The sequence below is a fragment of the Geotrypetes seraphini genome, chromosome 1 (assembly GCF_902459505.1).
Source record: "Geotrypetes seraphini chromosome 1, aGeoSer1.1, whole genome shotgun sequence".
NCBI lineage: Eukaryota > Metazoa > Chordata > Amphibia > Gymnophiona > Dermophiidae > Geotrypetes > Geotrypetes seraphini.
In genome coordinates, this window is record NC_047084.1 from 396391478 (window position 1) to 396407290 (window position 15813).

Genomic DNA, 15813 nt, shown 5'->3' on the forward strand with positions numbered 1-15813 from the left:
GTGCTCCTGCTTATTACATCCTCCGGTAACGCGTTCCATGTATCCACCACCCTCTGGGTGAAAAAGAACTTCCTGGCGTTTGTTCTAAACCTTCCCCCTTTCAATTTCTCTGAGTGCCCCCTTGTACCTGTGGTTCCCCATAATTTGAAAAATCTGTCCCTGTCTACTCTTTCTATGCCCTTCATGATCTTGAAGGTTTCTATCATGTCTCCTCTAAGTCTCCGCTTTTCCAGGGAGAAAAGTCCCAGCTTTTTCAGTCTGTCAGTATATGAGAGGTCCTTCATACCCTTTATTAGCTTAGTTGCTCTTCTCTGTACTCTCTCAAGTACCGCCATGTCCTTCTTGAGGTATGGCGACCAGTACTGGACACAGTACTCCAGGTGCGGGCACACCATTGCACGATACAGTGGCAGGATGACTTCCTTCGTCCTGGTTGTGATACCCTTCTTAATGATGCCCAACATTTTGTTTGCCTTCCTTGAGGCTGTGGCGCACTGCGCCGACGCCTTCAATGATGTGTCTACCATCACTCCCAGGTCTCTTTCAGGGTTACTCACCCCTAGCGGTGATCCCCCCATTTTGTAAGTGAGCATCGGGTTCTTTTTCCCTACATGCATGACCTTGCATTTCCCTATGTTGAAGCTCATTTGCCACTTTTTGGCCCACTCTTCCAGCGCTGTCAGATCTTTTTGGAGATTTTTGCAGTCCTCCATGTTTTCAACCCTGCTGTATAGTTTGGTGTCATCCGCAAATTTAATAACCTCACATTTTGTTCCTGCCTCCAGGTCGTTAATAAATATATTGAACAGGAGCGGTCCCAGCACCGACCCCTGCAGAACTCCGCTCATGACCCATTGTCAGTCTGAGTAATGGCCCTTTATTCCAACCCTCTGTTTCCTGTCCGCCAGCCAGTTCTTGATCCATCGGTGGATCTCCCCCTGCACCCCGTGGTTCTATAGCTTCCTTAGCAGCCTTTCGTGTGGTACCTTGTCGAAGGCTTTTTGGAAGTCAAGTTAAATGATGTCTATAGATTCCCCTTTATCCACCTGGCTATTTACCCCCTCAAAGAAATATAACAAGTTTGTGAGGCATGACCTGCCCTTGCAGAAGCCATGTTGGCTCGGCTTTAGCTGCCCAGTGTTTTCGATGTGTTCCCAGATGCTGTCTTTAATCAGTGCTTCCATCATCTTTCCCGGGACCGAGGTCAAGCTCACTAGCCTGTAGTTTCCTGGGTCTCCCCTTGGGCCTTTCTTGAAGATGGGCGTGACATTTGCTATTTTCCAGTCTTCCGGAATCTCACCAGTTTTTAAGGATAGGTTGCATATTTGTCGAAGTGGCTCTGTTATTTCGTTCCTTAGTTCCTTGAGTACTCTTGGGTGAATGCCGTCCGGACCTGGTGATTTGTCGCTCTTTAGCCTGTCTATCTGCCTGAGGACATCCACCTTGCTCACCTCTAGTTGGATCAGATTTTCATCCTGCTCTCCTTTTACGATCTCCTCAGGTTCCGGAATGTTGGTTGTGTCCTCCCTTGTGAAAACTGAAGTGAAGAACTCGTTTAGCCTGTCAGCTATCTCCTTTTCCTCTTTTACCACTCCCTTTCTGCCTCCATCATCCAAGGGTCCCACTTCCTCCCTCGCTGGTTGCTTCCCCTTGACTTACCTGAAGAATGATTTGAAGTTTGTTGCTTCCCCCGCCAGTGTCTCTCCTAACCACTCGGTGACACTCCTTTTGATGTTTTTTGTGCTCCTTTTGGTTGTCTTCTGATTGATCCTTTTTCCATTTTTTGAATGATGCCTTCTTGTCACTTATTGCCTTTTTCACTGCATTTGTTATCCACACTGGGTTTTTTGTTCTATTTTTTTTGCACCCTTTCCTGAACTTGGGGACGCACAGGTTTTGTGCTTCATGCCCCATGCCCTTGAGTAAGGTCCAGGCTTTTTCTACGGACTCCCATCTTCCTTGCGGTGTCGTTGAGTTTCTTTCCCACCATTTTCCTCATGTCATCATAATTCCCTTTTTTGAAGTTCAGTGCTGTCGTTGTAGTTCTTTTCACCTTTGATGATCCATTTTCTATCCTGAACTGGATCATGTTGTGATCGCTGTTTCCTAGTGGGGCTAGTACCGCCACCTCTTTAGCGGGTCCCCCTAGTCCGGTGAAGATTAGGTCAAGAGTGGCATCTCCCCGTGTTGGTTCCATGACCAGCTGTTCCATGAAACAGTCCCTCGTGACCTCCAGGAATTTGGTCTCCCTTGTGCAGTTTGAATGTCCTATACTCCAGTCTATTCCCGGGTAGTTGAAGTCCCCCATCACCACCACACTTCCGCTTTTGCATACCTGCCCCATTTCAGCCTCCAGATCCTGGTTGATTTCTTCCGTTTGTCCCGGTGGGCGATAGTACAGACCCAATTTTATGTTTGCTCCAGTTCCTCTGGATAGCTTAACCCATAGTGATTCCAAGTCATCCGTCCTTGTTGTTGTTTCCATCCTGGTTGAAGGTATGGAATCCTTTATATATAGCGCTATTCCTCCACCCTTTTTGTGTGACCTATCTCTCCTGTAGAGTTTGAACCCTGGTAAAGCCACATCCTATTTGTTGTCATCAGTCCACCACATTTCTGTGACTCCAATTATGCCCTTTATGGAGCTCGAACAGTCTCCTAATATTTCGTAGCAAAAGATTAATTTTCATACCCTTGAGGTCTGACTGACCTTCAAAATTTCAGTTTGAACTAGAACTTTCTGATTGAGACAGGAGGAGAAATCATTGACAGGACGGCGCTTCAGCATGACACACCTTATTCATTGGAAAAGATATTAGCAAGGTAAGAACCTAATCTCTTTTTCCAGTGCAATAGGTGTGTGTCACACTGAACACTAGGGACATAGAAAGCAGTCCCAGGAATTTAGGGCAGGTCCTCTGCTCATAACACTGAGGACCAAAAGATGGTGTCTTCCCTTGCTGCCACATCCACTCTGTAAAACTTAGAGAATGTATGAAGAGTAGACCAGGTCACTATTCCACAAAAAAATCTCTTTGGGCATAATCACCTGAGCTTCTGCCTACAAAGAAGCCATGGAGTGAATAAACATGTGAATAGAGGTGAACTAGTTGATAATGTGTATTTGGATCTTCAAAAGGCATTTGACAAAGTACCTCTTGAAAGGAGGAGGAGAAAGAAGTGGCAGAAAGACTTAACATGTTCTTTTCATCTGTACTTACAAATGAAGACACAACCAATATACCAACCAACCTGAGCAAATCTTCAATGGAGATCAAGCAGAAAAATTAACATCCATGGAAGTGAGCCTTAAAGACGTACGCAGGCAGATAGAAAAATTAAAAACTGACAAATCCCCGGGTCCGGATGGAATCCATCCAAGGGTTCTGAAGGAACTAAAGGAGGAAATAGTGGAACTACTGCAGCAAATTTAAAATCTATCCCTGAAAACAGGCGTGATCCCAGAGGAGTGGAAGATAGCCAACGTTATGCCCATCTTTAAAAAGGGATCAAGAGGTGACCGGGAAACTACAGACTGGTGAGTCTGACCTCTGTTCCTGGGAAAATGGCGAAAGCACTGATAAAAGAAAACATCGATGAACATCTTGAAAGAAACGAACTTCTGATAACCAACCAACATGGTTTTTGCAAGGGGAGATCATGCCTAACAAACTTATTGCACTTCTTCGAAGGAATTAACAAACAGATGGACCCCATATATCTAGATTTCCAAAAAGCCTTTGACAAGGTACCCCGTGAATGCCTACTTTGGAAACTGAAGAATCATGGGGTGGACGGAGACGTACATAGATGGATCAGAAACTGGTTGTCGTGCAGAAAAACAGAGGGTAGGAGTAAAGGGCCACTACTCTGACAGGAGGAGGGTCACGAGTGGTGTCCCACAGGGCTCGGTGCTCAGGCCACTGCTATTTAATATATTCATAAATGATCTAGAAACAGGGACAAAGTGTGAAATAAAATTTGCAGACGACACCAAACTATTTAGTGGAGCTCGGACTAAAGAGGACTGCAAAGAATTGCAAAAGGACTTGAACAAACTAGGGGAATGGGCGAATAGATGGCAAATAAAGTTCAACGTTGAGAAATGTAAAGTATTACATGTGGGAAGCAGAAACCCAAGGTACAACTATACGATGGGAGGGATGTTATTGAATGAGAGTACCCAAGAAAAGGACTTGGGGGTAATGGTGGACATGACAATGAAGCCGACGGCACAGTGCGCAGTGGCCGCTAAGAGAGCGAATAGAATGCTAGGTATAATCAAGAAGGGTATTACTACCAGAACTCAAGAAGTTATCCTGCCATTGTATCGGGCAATGGTGCGTCCGCATCTGGAGTACTGCATCCAATACTGGTCACCGTACCTTAAGAAGGATATGGCGTTACTCGAGAGAGTTCAGAGGAGAGCAACACGTCTGATAAAAGGGATGGAAAACCTATCATACGCTGAGAGATTGGAGAAACTGGGTCTCTTTTCCCTGGAGAAGAGGAGACTTAGAGGGGATATGAAAGAGACTTACAAGATCATGAAGGGCATAGAGAGAATAGAGACAGACAGATTCTTCAAACTTTCGAATAATAAAAGAACAAGAGGGCATTCAGAAAAGTTGAAAGGGGACGGATCAAAACAAATGCTAGGAAGTTCTTCTTTACCCAACGTGTGGTAGACACCTGGAATGCGCTTCCAGAGGGCGTAATAGGGCAGAGTATCGTACTGGGGTTCAAGAAAGGATTGGACAATTTCTTACTGGAAAAGGGGATAGAGGGGTATAGATAGAGGATTACTGCATAGGTCCTGGACCTGTTGGGCCGCCGTGTGAGCGGACTGCTGGACACGATGGACCCAGCGGAGGCATTGCTTATGTTCTGAGGAAATTAAAAAGTCATGGGATATGAGGTAATATCCTTTTACGGATAAAGACAGGGGTGGGCAACTCTGATCCTCGGCTGGAATCCAGTTGGGTTTTCAAGATTTCCCCAATGAATATGCAGTGCATGAAAAATAGATCTCATGCATATTCATTGGGAAATCCTGAAAACCCAATTGGATTCCGGCCCTCGAGGACCGGAGTTGCCCACCCCTGGATTAAGAACTGGTTGAAATTCAGAAAACAGAGAGTGAGTGGGAGGGGGAGGGTTTTGCATTGGAATTTCATTCGGAGAATATATGGAAGGTTTCCTGTAGGTATGTAATTTTTCTGATTATTTGGTGGGGGAGAATAGTTGTGCATTAATATCTATAAGTTTAAAGGGGCCAAATCAAAAAAAGCGTCTAAGTCCCCTTTTGGCCTAAGTCCCTAAACGTTCAACCCAGAAGCAGGGAAAGTGTCCATAACCAAAACAAACGTCCATGTTTTGATTATGGCCTTCCTCTGCCTAAACGCCCAATCTTCACTACGTCTAAAAGTACCCCCACAGCACGTCTACACTTTTTAGCCATAATGAAACAAAAAAACGCCTAAGCCAGAAACATCCAACAGAAGGACTTTTAGGCAAAGGAGGAGCCAGTTCTTCGCCTAAAAGCTGGATTCTGTAACCGATGTCTGTCAAAAACACCACCGGTTACAGAATCCCCCCCCTCAACGATCCAGGCAGGAGGGTGCCCAAGCCCTCCTGCCATGTCAAACCGCGACCCCCCCCCCCTCCCGACATTGGGGCAAGAAGGAGCCCAAGCCCTCTTGCCCTGCGGCAGCTGCGCCCCCCCCCCCCCGACTCGATCAGGGCAAGAGGGAACCCAAGCCCTCTTGCCTCCCCCGACTCACCGAATCCATCGGGGCAAAAGGGAGCCCAAGCCCTCTTGCCACCCCGACTCCCCAAATCCATAGGGGCAAGAGGGAGCCCAAGCCCTCTTGCCCCCCGACTCCATTGGGGCAAGAGGGAGCCCAAGCCCTCTTGCCCCGCCGATCGTGCCCCCCCCCGACTCATTCGGGCCAGGAGGGAGCCCAAGCCCTCCTGGTCCAGCCGATCCTCTACCCCCCCCCCCCCCACTACATTACGGGCAGGAGGGATCCCAGGCCCTCCTGCCCTCGACGAAACCCCCTCCCCCCAATGTCCGCCCCCCCGAACCCCCGATCGGCTCCCCTCCCAGCTGACCCGTGACCCTCGGCCGACCCCACGATCCCCCCACCCCCTTTCCCCATACCTTTAGGTAAGTTGGCCGGACAGACGGGTGCCAAACCCGTCCGGCCGGCCCCATTCGTTGGAGGACGGCCTGCCGGACGGACGGGTTTGGCACCCGTCTGTCCGGCCAACTTACCTAAAGGTACGAGGAAGGGGGGCGGGGGTGGGGGGGTCGTGGGGTCAGCCGGGGGGTCTCGGATCGGCTGGGAGGGGGGGCCGATCGGGGGTTCGGGGGGGCGGACATTGGGGGGAGGGGAGTTCATCGAGGGCAGGAGGGCCTGGGATCCCTCCTGCCCGTAATGTAGTGGGGGTGGGGGTAGAGGATCGGCTGGACCAGGAGGGCTTGGGCTCCCTCCAGGCCCGAACGAGTCGGGGGGGGGCACGATCGGCGGGGCAAGAGGGCTTGGGCTCCCTCTTGCCCCGATGGAGTCGGGTAGTCAAGAGGGCTTGGGCTCCCTCTTGCCCCGATGTTGTGTGTGTGTGGGGTGGTGATGCATCGTGGCAGGAGAGATGCCTCATCTCCCCTACCGCAATGCCATCACTCCTCTACCCGAACTGCCGCGGGTCGCGGCAGTTCAGGTAGAAGAGTGATGGCATCGCAGTAGGGGAGTGAGGCATCTCTCCTGCCGCGATGGTTAGGTTGCCGGGCCGCTGAACTGATGGCGCCAACGGCCAACAGCTCAGTGGCCCATTTTTCGGCACTTAGACCTGGTTTTATTTCGTCTAAGTGAAAAAGGTCTAAGTGCCGACTAAACTGTATTGGTTATACGCCTAAGTGTAGGTCGGCCCACCTCCCGCCCACTGCCCGCCCTTTCCCCTCCTCTAAACACACCTCTTTTCTCTCTGTGCGTTTAGAGGCAGGGGAAAGGCCTAAGCTGTTTTTAGATACGTCTAAAAACCAGCTTTGGTTATGGGTACTTGGACGATCAGGCTTTTTGATCGTCCAAGTAGCCATTTAGGACACTTTTTAGACTTTTTTTTAAAATTATTATTACCCCCTTAATGTGCATTTCATGTAAACTTATGTATATTGAAATTGTTTTTATTATGGTAGTTTGGAAATTTAAGGTAGTTTAGAAATTTAATAAAGATTTACAAAAAAAAATAAAAAGAAAACAGAGAGTAGGTTTAAATAGTCAATATTCTCAATGGAGAAGGGTAAATAGTGGGGTTCCCCAGGGGTCTGTGCTAGGACCATTGCACAGTGATGATAAATTGAAGTGAGATAATTAAATTTGCTGATGACAGAAAGTTGTTCAAAGTTACTAAATTGCAAGAGGATTGTGAAAAATTGCAAAAGGACCTTGTGAGACTGGGAACTGGCCTTCAGAATGGCAGATGACATTTAATGTATGTGCAGAATGATGCATGTGGGAAAGAGGAACTCGAACTATAGCTACGTGATGCAGGGTTCCACATTAGGAGTCACTGACCAGGAAAAGGATCTAGGCGTCATCGTAAGGATACGTTGAAATCCGCAGCTCAATGCGCAGCAGCGACTAAGAAATCAAATAGAATGTCAGGGATTATCAGGAAAGGATTGGAAAACAAAGATGAACATATATTATAATACCCTTGTATCACTCCTATGGTACGGCAGCACCTCAAATAGTATGTGGAATTCTGGTGGCTATATCTCAAAAAAAATAACGAAATTAGAAAAGATACAGAGAAGGATGTCAAAAATGATAAAAAGGATGGAACGACTTCCATATGATAAAAGGCTAAAGCAGCTAGGGCTCTTCTGTTTGGAGAAGATACAGCTCAGGGGAGATATGACTGAGGTCTATAAAATACTGAGTGGAGTGGAAAGGGTAGATGTGAATCAGTTGTTTACTTTTCCCAAAAATACTAGGATTAAGGAGAATGCAATTAAGCTACTAAGTAGTAGATTTAAAACAGACTGGAGAAAATATTTCTTTACACAATGTATAATTAAACTCTGGAATTTGTTGCCAGAGAATGTGGTGAAATCAGTTAGCTTAGCAGGGTTTAAAAAAGGTTTGGATAAATTCCTAAATGGAAGTCCATTGGCCACCATTGAGATGGCTTGGGAAAATTCATTGCTTATTCTTAAGATAACCAGAATAAAATCTGTTTTATTACTTGGGATCTAGCTAGGTTCTTTTATATACATGGTGCCGCTGGAAGCATTGAAGGTGTCTCTGCCCACCAGAACAATAAGTGGGTCTTCATACTCAGCTGGGTGCTCTGTGCAAAGCAGATCAGAAAGACTCCAGTTTGCATGCAAGGGGCAGCAGAGTCTTTTGTTGAAGGAGGAAGAATTGAAAAGCTGGAGTGGATTCCTTCTGCGCAGTTCACAAGCATGGGAAGAATACCCTAGCACTCAGCATGACACACCTATTGCACTGGAAACAGCAGCATCTTATCTGTACTTAGTAATGCATATGCTTAATATCATTTTCTTCCTGTTTTGTGATCTTTGTAGACTTCACCACATACTCATTCCAGTCAGTTACTTCAGTATTTGCAATTATAGGTGCCAACATTTCAAAATGATTGGGGATGCCAAATTCAATACAAATTTTACCCCTTCATGGACACAGTGAAGCAGCTTGCTCAATATTCACTGGCACTCACAGAACTGTTTTAATCCTCATTTTACCCATTATTAAATTGTCTTAGTGTAGTATAGTTTCCCCACAATTCGTTCATCCACAGAAAGAAATCCATTTTATGGCAGCTGTCTGATTTGGCAGCATTGTACTGTAGGATCTCATTGGCAGGTGTAAATGCTGAAGATAATTTTTTTTTTTAAGTATGCATATTTTAATTGTAAAATAGGAAACACATGGATATTTTTTTTCTGCAACCAAAGCATACCCAGAGCATGCCATCTTTGACTCTGTTTCCCATGGCAATTCTACATGTAAATTGCTGTGATAAGGAATCCAAGGGATAATGTCTTGCCGCCACAGATTTTTATCCAACAAAGCCAATTGAATATTGTTATTGGCTAATTATTTGAGAAATTGTCGCAAGGAAGAAGTGCAAAAGTAGCATTGTGAGACTCAAATGTGAAGTGGAAGAGTTTGTAGAAGTTGATAAAGAAAAGGCCAAATTGCTTAACAAATATTTCTGTTCTGTGTTCACGGCTGAAGCGCCAGGAATGGGACCGCAGAAGACAAACATGAATAGGGATGGAGAAGTAATAGACCCTGATCAATTTTCAGAGGGTTGTGTTCATGAGGAGCTAGCTAAAATAAAGGTAGACAAAGCGATGGGGCTAGATGGTGTACATCCGAGAGTGCTAAAGGAACTTAGTGAAGCTCTGGAAGCTCCGCTAACTGACCTTTTCAATGAGTCTCTAGAGTCGGGAGTGGTACCGGAGGACTGGAGAAGGGCGGATGTGGTCCCTCTCTGCAAAAGTGGAAGGAAGGAAGAAGAAGTCTGACTTCTGTGGTAAGCAAATTAATGATCAAGTTTCTGTAATCCTGTGGATTACAGGACTGGAGGCAACATGGATTCACTAGAGCAGTGGTCTCAAACTCAAACCCTTTGCAGGGCCACATTTTGAATTTGTAGATACATAGAGGGCCGCAAAAAATAGTACCTGGGGGGGCCGCATGTGGCCCCCGGGCCACGAGTTTGAGACCACTGCACTAGAGGTAGGTCTTATCAGACAAATCTGATCAATTTCTTTGACTGAGTGACCAGAGAATTGGATAGAGGTTGTGCGCTAGAGGTTGTGTATTTAGATTTTAACAAAGCCGTTGACAGTGTTCCACACAGACGTCTAATAAATAAACTGAATGCCCTTGGGATGGGTCTTGTCACCAACTAGGCTCGGGCTGAGCGGTTCTGGTAGCTCAGCAGTGACACACAACTGACACCCTGGCGTGAGCCTCTTTGAAGTAGGGCCACCTTTCAGACTGGATTCTCCTAGAATAGCTGGTGTGTGCTTGGTTTACAGTGTAGCCACACTGTAGCCCAGACAAGGGCTCTACAGCACTCCAAGTGGTTATACTTAAATATCATACCAGCGTGTGACCCGGGATGGAGTCACCCTGCAGGACTGGACTGGACTGAATCAGAAGTTCACAAATCAGAGACTCACAAATGAGGTTTGTAGGAACATAATTCAGTTTTACTGTTCTAAACATAAAGATAAGCAGTTCATAAATAAAAATGCAAATGGCAGTAGGCAAAACAACAGCAAAGCCAAAATGCAAAAAAGGCAGGAAAATAAAGGAGCACAAAACAAAGTCAAAATGGCAGCTGAGGTTTCAGCTCTCCTCAGAGCCAGCACAAGCCTGCTCCCAAACAGGTTGTTCACTTTATCCCAATATAGTTCAGTGCACTGGTTCCAGCAATTCACAGTGCTCAAAATTTAAATAAAGCCTCTGGCAGATTTAGTCCACTGCCAGGAAAGGAGAGTGTCTTAGGTTTTGCAAATTAAAGCCTCAGGAATGGCTTTCAAAACTCCCACCCAGGGTGACAACAAAACCTCTCCCCAAAATGACACTCTTAGCTTTACAGAAAATAAAATAGTCCAAAACAGGCAAACAGTCACTTGAAAACCAGAACTCACTGTTTGCAGCTGCAAGTCAGGCCCACCTGCATGGCCTCAGGAAAATTGGTATCCCCTTCAGGAAAACTCTCTTGGCATTCCATGGGCAGTTCAGCATCTAACAAAGACAGCTCCTCAGCTGGTCCCGACTCCTCCACTTCCATCGGTGTAGGGTTAGTGCACCTGCTTGGCCCAGGGAGTACCTCAGGGAGACAAGGCCTAAACCTTCTCCCTAACCGGCCTACTTGTCTGTTCCCCCACTGCTGGCTTAAATACTCTAGGGGCACGCCCTACTCTGGCTGAGTCAGCAGTGTTCAATGAGGCTCTTGGGCTCCCCCGGTGGTGACCTGGATACAGCTCATCTACCTCATTGTCAGAAAGCTCAAGCTCCTTCTGGTGGTCAATGGAGATATAATCAATATCAGGAACCACATGTACATTCCTGATTCCTCTCCGGGATTTCTTTTGGGTCTGATCTTGGGATCTAACTGGGACCTTGGCAGGGAGAATGCCTGGATGGTCACAACAGACAACTCAGAATGGCTTCAGCTAAAGTTGTAAACTTTATTAGGCCACTGGCCTCAGCAACACCAAAATAATTCCGATTCCCCCGGGCATGAATTTGCACATGGAAAAAAAAAAAAAAGATCATTCAAAATCAAATATAATCCATTCTGCTCTGGACTTTCAAATGTAACACAGTTCCAGCACTTCTCTTCACCAGTCTGTTCACTAAGTAGGCTTACTGCCCTCAAAGTCCAAAGTTCCTTCAGCTTGAAAAGTCCTGCTGAAAATAGTTATATGGAAATCTGTTTCCTTAAGTTTGTACTGCAGGTAACAAGCAGGCTAAAACGGAGCAGTCTTTCTAGTAAGCTTCCTCCAGCTTCTAAGGCACACGAGGTTAATTATATTTCACAGTTTGCTCTGGTAATTAGCTAACAGCTGGGAGCATGCATGGAGGTTTGGAAATATGATACCAGAGTAATACAGCCTGCTTTCCAGCACAGCATTTGAAACAGCTTAGCTACGGTTGGTACAAAACTAAGCGCTTGTGCTTTACACAAACATGCACTCAAAACAAAAACTTGGCAGTTTGCAAACCTCTAACTTCTGCCATAACTTTTCCCAGGATAGCAAAGAAATGGTAGGCAAAAGAAACTTTCTCTCTGCACTCACCGGTCTTTAGGAAATCTCCATCTGCTCATGCTGGGTTTCACACGGAGTATAACTCTCTTCTACCTTCATGGGCTCAGGCATACATGATTCTACAGGGAGACCTCTAACCTGTTCCTCTTTCATGTCCCAATCAGACTTTGCCCATGGCACTCCTTGCCTCTGTGCTGTTCCTGTCTCCCAGGTTTCACTGGTTCCTTCCTCCGTCCACCCCCTTAGCTCTCTACAGAGCCTCAGTTTAACCTGTGGGAAGAAACCACTCCCCTGTAGCTGCAGGGGGGAGAGTTTCCTTCCCTTTGCTTGAATTGTTCTCAGGGCACTCTACTGATCTGCTCTCTGAATCCTAGGGGCTGGATAGCAGCAAGGCAGACCTTTCCTGCCTGACTTTAAGACAGCATCAGGGAAGTTACAGCTTTTCTCGTCTGACTCCCTTTCTTCATCATAGTCCACAGGATAGTCAGCTGACCTGCTCCCCTGGATCCTGATGTGGTCAGCCCTTCTGCATCGGGGTTTGTAAATCCTTCTATATCTCTCTGTGACAAGCCTTTGGGATGCAAGATTGTCACAGTCTCAAGGTGATGGGCTGGGTCAGGAACTGGTTGAGTGGAAATTGACAGAGGGTAGTGATCAATGGAGATCGCTCTGAGGAAAGGGATGTTACCAGTGGTGTGCCTCAAGGTTCTGTTCTTGGGCCTGTTCTTTTTAACATTTTTATAAATGATATTTCTGAAGGGTTGCCTTGTAAGATTTGCCTCTTTGCGGATGATATCAAAATCTGCAATAGAGTAGACACGCCAGATGGTATGAATAACATGAAGAAAGACTTGGCGAAGCATGAAGAATGGTCTGAAATTTGGCAGCTAAAATTTAATGCTAAGAAATGCAAGGTCGTGCATTTGGGATGCAAAAACCAGAGGGAATGATACAGTTTAAAGGGTGAAGAATTTATGTGCACGATGGAAGAAAGAGACTTGGGTGTGATTGTATGTGATGATAAGGTGGCTAAACAGGTTGAAAAGGTGACGGCGAAAGGCAGAAGGAATGCCAGGTTGCATAGGGAGAGGTATGGCCAGTAGGAAAAAGGAGGTATTGATGCCTCTGTATAAGACACTGATGAGACAATTCTGGAGGCCGCACCTTCAGAAATATATAAAAAGGATGGAGTTGGTTCAGAGGAAGGCTACTAAAATGGTGTGTGGTCTTCATGATAAGGCGTATGGAGATAGGCTTAAAGATCTCAATCTTTGGAGGAAAGGTGGGAGAGGGGAAATATGATAGAGACATTTAAATCAAATAAATCAAAAAATGTTATTAGCCAAGTGGTGGGAATGCCCACTGAAAAACCATTTCATTCAAGTGGAGAAAAAGCCTCAACTCTATTTCATATGCAGACAGCAACCAATTGAGTTTTATAGCCATTCTTATTATGTATCATGGGCAAAAAAAACACCACTATTACTCAAAAATGTAATCTTTCAAACCGGGACCATGTCCCACCACTGTGCACAGGGAAAAGTAAAAAGAACCTGAGAAAAAGTTACACATATCTTCACAGATGTCATCAAAACCAGGATCACGATCAGATGCGTTGATCTTCCTGCTATAGCATACTCGGCACTGAAGTGAAGATAAGGAAACCGATCTTAATGTCCAACAAGGCTCTTGTTTCGCCAACGAGTGGCTGCTTCTGGGAAACTCCCGTTCTCTCCTACTACGTCCACAATTTGGCTTCACTATAGCACCCAGGTTATAGCTCTGTGCCCCATGACATCACTTCCACCGAAAACCATACTTTAGAAAATACAGGATTCAGAAAACAAAAACCCAAAACATAAAAAAATAGGAAAAGAAAATAGAACACGAAACATTCAATTTTTTGATTAAGTCCATTGGGACAGTAAATGGACCTTTGTTCACTCTGGTATAATCCAGTTTTCACATCCCCCTTCGTGCTGTCACTGGAATATGATCTAATACAAAACAGTGAAACTCTTCAAAAGAATGTCTCTTCTCAGCACAATGTCAAGTAATAATAATAATAATAATAATAACTTTATTTTTGTATCCCGCCATACCCGGAAGAGTTCTAGGCGGTTCACATCAATTAAACAAGGTTACAAGTGGTTTACAGCAGTTGAGCGGGGTTATGAGCGGTTCAATAACAAATTGATCAAAGTTGCCAGGGGGGGGGGGGGTGAGGGAAGGATGTAGAGGGGAGAGTGGGTGTTAGATAGAAGGGGCGTTGGGATCCTGGTCTTGGAAGAGGCGGGTTTTGAGTAGTTTTCTAAAGCCGAGGTAGTTGGGGGCCTTGAGGGCCATTTGGGATAACCATGGGTTTAGCTTAGTGGCTTGGAAGGCGAGGGTTTTGTCGAGGAATCTTTTAGAGTGGCAGAGTTTAAGGGAGGGGTAGGCGAATAGTTGGATTCTGCGGGAGTCCTTGATGCTGTGATTTAGGGCGAAGTGAGGGATGATGTAGCTTGGGGATAAACCAGATACTGTTTTATAGCAGAAGCAGGCGAATTTGAATAGGACTCTGGATTCTAATGGCAGCCAATGGAGTTTGTGGTAGAAAGGGGTGATGTGTTCCCATTTTTTCAGGCCGAATATGAGGCGGACAGCAGTGTTCTGGATCATTTTGAGTCTCCTGATGGTTTTTTTTTGTGGAGCTTAAGTAAATGATATTGCAGTAGTCCAATATGCTGAGGATGGAGGATTGTACTAGCAGGCGGAATGAAGTTTCGTCAAAGTATTTTTTTATGGTGCGGAGTTTCCAAAGCACCGAGATACTTTTTCTGACGGTATTGTCCGTGTGTTTGTCGAGGGATAGATGTTTGTCTAGTGTGACGCCGAGTATTTTTAGGTTGTGTTCAAGGGGGAAAACGGATCCTTTTATTTGAATTGTGGTGTCTTTGATTTTATCTTTGGGGGTTGCTAGGAAGAATTTTGTTTTATCCGGGTTTAGTTTTAGTCTGTATGATAACATCCAGTGTTCTATCTGATTGAGTATGCTTGAAAGGAAGGTAAGGAGCTCTGATGTAAAACTGGTTAGCGGGATGATTATAGTGATGTCATCTGCGTAGATAAAAAATTTGAGCTTGAGGTTTTGCAGAAGGTTTCCTAGGGAGGCGAGGTAGACGTTGAACAGGGTGGGAGATAGGGGGGAGCCCTGTGGCACGCCACAGGAGTTCTCCCAGCTATATGAGAAGGCGTCGTTTTTGAATACCCTGTATGATCTGTTCCGTAAGAACCCGTGGAACCAGTTAAGGACCTGGCCCGAGATGCCTATGTAGGAGAGGCAGTCAAGGAGAATGTTGTGGTCGACCAGATCGAATGCGCTGCTCAGGTCGAGTTGTACAATCAAGGCGCTGGAGCCTTGGCTGAAGAGTTTGTGAAGGTGGTCTAGGAGAGAGGCTATAATGGTTTCGGTGCTGTGGTTGGAGCGAAAGCCTGATTGATTGTCATTTAGGATATTGAATTTATCAAGGTATGTGGTAAGTTCGGCATTAACCAGCACATCCACCTGTCTTTTACGTGTGATGTTAGACCGGTGCTCAAACAACCAAGTTTTTAAACTCCTTGCAGTGTGACCTATATAACAAAGATCACACGGGGACACAATTGCGTATATTACTCCAGTCGTCTCACATGTTATTCTCCAAGGTTTTCTTCCCAGAATGTGCACTTGATCACCCTCACAAATCAGCAAACAGGCTGTGCAATGATTATTATTAGTATTCTAGAGAGATGTTTAAATACCTACGTAGGTTACATTTAAATACCTATGTAATGTAAATGCGCATGAGTCATGTTTCTTTCATTTGAAAGGAAACTCTGCAATGAGAGGGCATAGGATGAAGTTAAGTGGTGATAAGCTCCGGAGTAATATGAGGAAATACTTTTTTACGGAAAGGGTGGTAGATGCATGGAACAGTCTCACAGAAGAGGTGGTGGAAACAGAGACTGTGTCT

The 15813-nt window shown here is 45.6% G+C and overlaps 1 protein-coding gene across 2 annotated transcripts in view; it reads left to right on the forward strand.

Moving 5' to 3' along the window:
* Positions 1-15813, forward strand: part of LOC117347239 (coiled-coil domain-containing protein 17-like) — a 488260-nt gene that overhangs the window by 191644 nt on the left and 280803 nt on the right. The window lies entirely within an intron of this gene.